Source organism: Bombina bombina, unplaced genomic scaffold (assembly GCF_027579735.1).
Source record: "Bombina bombina isolate aBomBom1 unplaced genomic scaffold, aBomBom1.pri scaffold_335, whole genome shotgun sequence".
NCBI classification, from domain to species: Eukaryota; Metazoa; Chordata; class Amphibia; order Anura; family Bombinatoridae; genus Bombina; species Bombina bombina.
In genome coordinates, this window is record NW_026512615.1 from 49,916 (window position 1) to 56,722 (window position 6,807).

A 6,807-nucleotide genomic window follows, 5' to 3' on the forward strand; every position below is an offset into this window, starting at 1 on the left:
AATAGGTTTTTTTTCCTATAGACCAATCATTGCAATGAAATGGAGTAATAGAGAAAGTCATACTTGAAACTGTTTATAAGCAAACAACAAGGCAGTCTTTGAAATAAGTATTTTGTTTTAAAAATATTTAAATCACACCCTTTAGTTGCAAATCACAATTGACTACACAGCAATGCATCCAGCCTCAGTTATACCTATCAGTAGTTTGCAATTGCTATGGATTTATATGTTTACAAGACAGCTTTGCCCCCAGTTGTGTCACCCACCTACATTAGCCTAAAAAAACACTTGTGCCCCTTCAGGCAGGACACTACCCCATGGTTCCTGCACCGGGCACACTTGGGAGTCCTGCAGAGCTTCCTCTGCTCCGCCTCCGTGCCAACTTCCTCTGCTGGTTTCTCTGCTCTCCACGTCTATCTCTGAGTCCCCGGCTAGAGAGGAGGAGTTAGGAGTAGGATGAAGTGGGGGAAGAGGATGGAAGGGCTGCTGCGGCCCATGTGATCATGCCATGCACGCTTCTCTAGCCTGCAGCTACCAACACTGAGCTAGGAGAGAGGGGGCGGTCCCAATCCTACTGTAATCAATATGCAACAGCAGAGAGACGCTCTAAATCTAAAGTGATAAAACTTTACTGCAATCTGCTCTGACCTGCTATAACTTCACATTCACCCAATGAATGCCTTGTTCAACCCACATACAAACTCTACTGCATTTATTTTACCCAGCAAACAAACAAAACAAAATTACACTTTAAATATCCTATACATTTAGTGTCTAAATCCACTGATATATACAACATACAAATGAAACTGTTTAAACAAAGTAAATAAAACTCACATTTCATAGTGTACTGCTAAATTGCACTAAATTTGTTTCCATTTAAATTGCAGAGAATACCCCTTATCACAGTACAGGAATTTAAATGTTTTGGTTATTTTTGCATCCTCACAGACCTGTCTGCTAAATGGCCAAAACACCCACTGCCCTGAATTTCTGTTTTATTTTAACCTCCAAAGAGAATTCAGCCTGTAAAAAAGATGTGACATTTTGTTAAAGGTCACAAATATTTAGTAAACCTGTGAACATTTTACAGTTATTTGGTCTCATGAGGATACTTCTTTTGATCCTTTCTAGTGTTCTATTTATCTGCCGATCTGCTCCCGCCTCCCAGTCCCTCACCTGCAGTGCTCAAACTCGGTAGCTCGGCCACTGCACTGCGCTCCCTGACTCATGTGTTGCGGCGCTTTTGCTGGCGCTGACTGTGCTCGTTGATCTCCTCATGTCACTCTGTGTAGCTTTCGGCGGCCAGCCCAGCCCAGGCCCGGCCCACCGAGATTTTTACCGGTATCCCGGCAGCCCAATCCGGCCCTGAGTATGTGCTATTATCAGTTCTTGTGGCTTCTAATTAACATGAAAACATCTAACAGACATAATATCAAGTTACAGAACATGGCACACATATTACATACCCAGTCTACATGTAGGTTATAGTAGCCATTTAAATTAAACTGATTATGATCACGTATGTACCGGTTACTGATATTGTGTCTCATTAAATAAAATCAGTTTCCCCTCAGTAATTCCTCTGGTATATAACATGTACAATGCTAAGCATCTATTGCTATAAGAAAAGGTTTATCCACACGATATGCACATTAACTATATCTCCCAGATGTCAATCATTTGAGACTGATGATCTTGTTTATATAATTCTCTAACACTCTATTCATATAAAGACTCTTTATTCTGTAAATATAATTATTTCCTCTATTCATATAAAGACTCCTTTATTCTGTAAATATAATTATTTCCTCTATTCATATAAAGACCCCTTTATTCTGTAAATATAATTATTTCCTCTATTCATATAAAGACCCCTTTATTCTGTAAATATAATTATTTCCTCTATTCATATAAAGACTCCTTTATTCTGTAAATATAATTATATTCTCCCCTATGTAAAACAAACGTACAACTCCAAACACTGGCATATTAATAAACACTGGGATTGCTTTGGTGGTTGATGGTTGTGTAAACTGATCAGTATGAGGACAGATCTGTATATTCCTGTGTGGTGTTTGGATTCTATCACATTGATATGAGAGAAACTGAGGTGCACATATATAGAGGAACAAAGGACAGCAGGAGAGCACTTCCAATCTGGGGCTTTTATAACTGGGATTAGAAAGTGTTATTTACAATAGGATCCTTTATGATGCTTCTATTTAGAAAGTAATCAGAAATACATCAAAGCGCCACCCAAAAGGAGGCTAGGTCTAAGTGGAACTAAATTTGGAGTGCCACATGCAACGGAAGTGAATTAGACTGAAAATCCTACACGTCCTACACTGAACCCAGGAGCTGTCACAGATACACAGCTTCGATGCTGGAATCTTTAAGACCTAGCTTCACATAACATCTCATATCCACCCTTGGATTATTGCTTACTATATTTACGTTTGGGACACTTCAAGTTTATACACTTCCCCCTTTTTAAAAGCACAATCTTGTTTGCTGAAATTCAAGCTTTTTAAAGACACATATCTGTTTGCTGTAATTCAAAATTTTTAATACCAACATTGTTTATTTTGTCACAACCAATTGTCTATTTGAATTTTGATTTTACTTTTTAGTAGTGATTTTATAGCATTGAATATTATAGTTGCTTCACTAATTTAACCCACCGCTATTTGTTATTGCTTTTGCTTTTTTATTTATTTGGATTTTTTCTTTGACACATGCACTTTGAACACTGAATTGTTTATCTACTCTATCATAGCACACAGTCCACTGGCCTCTGCTTACAAGTTAGCTATTTAAAAGCACTATTTGTATTAATCAAGCACATAGTTGAAATTTCATTGTGAGAAAAATTAAGCACATAGTTAAAGCCACACTGTGAGCTTCATTTTTTGCCATCTTTTGGTGTCATCTATACCATTTGTACACCAACCCAACCAATTATATACATTATCAATTTGACACATAAGATTCCACTTTGTTTTTCTTTTTCACTTTTGTTCATGAACATCTCTTCTGAGTTGATTATAGGAGTTTAAACTGTGCTACTTATCTGGTTGTACTTGTTTGCTCACCTGTTGAGTATAACCTTACTCATCAGGGTTGTTCCAACTCATAGCATTTTTTTTTTTATGTTTTACCAACTTGTGTAATAGAGTCATTTTATTAGTATTGTTAATCTCATGGATCCAAGATGTATGTGTATATGTACTGTTTTTATTTTGTTAATAAATTGTCATTCTAATTTACTTCCGTTGCATGTGGCACTCCAAATTTAGTTCCACTTAGATCTAGCCTCCCTTTGGGTGGCGCTATGATATATTTCTGATTACTTGCTATATTACCATTGACAACTAGGTGTCAACTATCAGAGCTAGAGGTCATTATTGAGTAGGCGCTTAGTGTATTTTCCTTTGCTTCTATTTAGAAAGTTTGTCCTCTTTAGGATAATTGTAAAAAGGTTTGTACACTGTGTAAATAAAGTTTGTGTGTAAATATTTGGTGTTTTGTGATACCTGATTTCAATAAAAACCTTTTTCCCACTTTCTAAACATGTGAAAGGTTTCTTCCCTTATGAATCCTTTCATGACTTTTCAGATTACTCTTATGTGTAAAACATTTTCCACACTCTGTACATGTGAACAGCTTTTCTCCTGTGTGAATCCTTTCATGAGTTTTCAGATTATTTATTAGTGTAAAACGTTTCCCACACTCTGTACATGTGAAACTCTTTTCTCCTGTGTGAATTCTTTCATGAGTTTTCAGATTATTTGTGTAAAACTTTTTCCACACTCTGTACATGTGAAAGGCTTTTCTCCTGTGTGAATCCTTTCATGAGTTTTCAGATGACTCTTTACTGTAAAACTTTTTCCACACTCTGTACATGTGAAAGGCTTTTCCCCTGTGTGACTCATTTCATGAGTTTTCAGATCACTCTTTTGTGTAAAACATTTTCCACACGCTGTACATGTGAAAGGCTTTTCTCCTGTGTGACTCCTTTCATGAATATTCAGATAACTCTTTTTTGTAAAACATTTTCCACACGCTGTACATGTGAAAGGCTTTTCTCCTGTGTGACTCCATGTATGATATTTCAGAGTACTTTTTTCTGTAAAACATTTTCCACACTCTGTACATGTGAAAGGCTTTTCTCCTGTGTGAATCCTTTCATGAGTTTTCAGACTACTCTTTATTGTAAAACATTTTCCACACTCTGTACATGTGAAAGGCTTTTCTCCTATGTGACTCCATGTATGATGTTTCAGACTACTTTTTTCTGTAAAACATTTTCCACACTCTGTACATGTGAAAGGCTTTACTCCTGTGTGAATCCTTTCATGCTCTTTCAGATAACTCTTTTGTGTAAAACATTTTCCACACTCTGTACATGTGAAAGGCTTTTCTCCTGTGTGAATCCTTTCATGAGTTTTCAGACTACTCTTTATTGTAAAACATTTTCCACACTCTGTACATGTGAACGGCTTTTCTCCTGTGTGAATCCTTTCATGAGTTTTCAGATCACTCTTTTGTGTAAAACATTTTCCACACTCTGTACAAGTGAAAGGTTTCTCCCCTGTGTGGGTCTTTTTGTGACACTTAAGGCTTCCTTTAGATGTGAAACATCTCCTGCATTCTGTACATGTGTGAGGTTTCACAACTGTGTGGTGTTCAAGGAGATGCAAATTACATGTAAAGCTTTTCTCACATTCTGTACATTCGAATGGTTTCTTATTTGTATGAATAATTTGGCTAGACTTAAGACTTTCCCCTTCTTTTAAATGTTTTGAAAACTCAGTAAATGTGTGTGGTTTATCCTCTGGGATAATCATTTCACTAGATAAGGCATAAATGTTGTCCTCTTGTTTGATGACTAAATTACTCTCTGTACATAATGATTGCTGCCCAGTTTCTGACAATTCTCCATCTCCTTTAAATATCTGCTGTGAGTTCCCCAATGTTTGTGAATAGTCATTAGTGTCTGAGACTATTGGAGTTTGTGGTATCATTCTGCTGCTTCCTGTAGTGAAGGATGGGTATGAACTATTCAAGTGATTGTCTACATAAAAAGAAAAGGAATGAAGAAAATAAAGAAAGTTTATTCTTTAAAATGGATTCCATCGTCTTACACAAATTATATTATTTATTTACATTCCATAAAATGGCTTCTGTTTTGTGTTTATTTTTATATTGATTAACCTGTAAATCACAAATTTAAACAAAGAAAGACAAATAATGTAAATATTTCTATATCATAATAAACTAAACCACTGATTACTGATTAAAACAATTTATAGCGCCCCATTAAATAAGGTGCAGGTGGATAATGTTCTCAGCCAGGGAACAAGTGCATATGTATTCTGGGCAAGATAGGTGGCATCTACCATCCTTATTTAACATTGCACAAGAAACTGCACATACAGCACTGCCCGGCTCATGCTCAACCAGTAGGGTGAGAATATGATGTCTTAATCATCACAGACTAATAATTAGTGTGAGATGTTTTGAAAGGCTAAAGGAGCAGTGATCTTTTGATACTTCTTAGCTTGCAGTTGCAGTTGTTTAATTTATATAATCAGCCAAAAATGTATTAGTTTAATAAGACTCACTGTGAAATTAAGCACACAAATCAGTGGCGGTTCTGGGGTGGGGAACACTTACTGGTGGAGTTCTGGGTGTTCCACATATGGGAACAAGGTAGGCGTAAGTGTAGTTATGGGAGTTCCATGAGTTGGGTTAGGGCAGGGGAAGGTAGAGTTGCAGGTGATCTGAGAGCTGGTGTTGACACAAATGTAATTAAAAGGTGCATATATAAATATAATAGTTTATATTTGTTTAATGAGGGATCTATTCTATTTCCCCAGTAATTAAAGCCAGCATAATATCTATTTTACTCACCTAACACATATGAGTTCATGCTGATAACAGGCTCCAATGTCTGTGCTCAGGAAGAAGGTTCCCTTATTCACTCCAGTTACATCAATACCTGATATCTCTCTGTGCTCTGGCCGTGTCTGTAAAAACTATATCAAATGGTTTAGACAGATAATAATAAATAATGCTTCTGATTAACTGTATGTATAGTATAATTAAAGGCACACATAACAATTCATATGATACAGATCAGCTGTTTAGGTAATTACATAAGTGCTATTGATTCAGCACAAGCATTTAGCACAGTTAGCTCTGTGGATGTTACAGTTGCACATTAAATATTTATCTTTCCAGAAATTTACAAGTACAGTATAAGCCCAGGAATAGACAATCTATTTATGAGTGTGACAAACCACAACCTTACAAATATATTATAATCATTTTTATATCAAAGAGCAGCAGTTACACAAATGTTAGGTAAGAGTTGTTTATATGTAATTTAAATCTAATACTACAGTATTTATATTGTACTTTCTACAGATCCTCACTGTCAGACATTTTGTATTTACTAAAAATAAAATGTGTAACAAAACGCACACACAAATAGTGATAATAATACAGACCAATATGTAGTACCGACCAATATGTAGTAGTATATCCAACGTGAAAAGAGTCTTTAATGGAGACAGTGGCACAAATACAAATAGTCCATACGATGTTCCTCAGAAGGAAGAGAAAGAAACACATCATAGCATAATACTGTGTAATCTTCACTCCCCAGATGGAAGGCAGACCCAGAATACTCACATTAGTTAGAGCTTCAACAGCTCAAGATAATCAGGTTTATTGTGCAGACCCCAGGCAGACTGGATACAGACACAGACAAATGCTTAAAGGGACAATGAACCCAACATT

The 6,807-nt window shown here is 36.2% G+C and overlaps 1 pseudogene; it reads right to left on the bottom strand.

The window, feature by feature from the left end:
- Positions 1 to 276: 276 nt before the first annotated feature.
- On the bottom strand, positions 277 to 6,325 carry LOC128644472 (gastrula zinc finger protein XlCGF26.1-like; annotated as a pseudogene).
- Between the last annotated feature and the right edge of the window lie 482 nt (positions 6,326 to 6,807).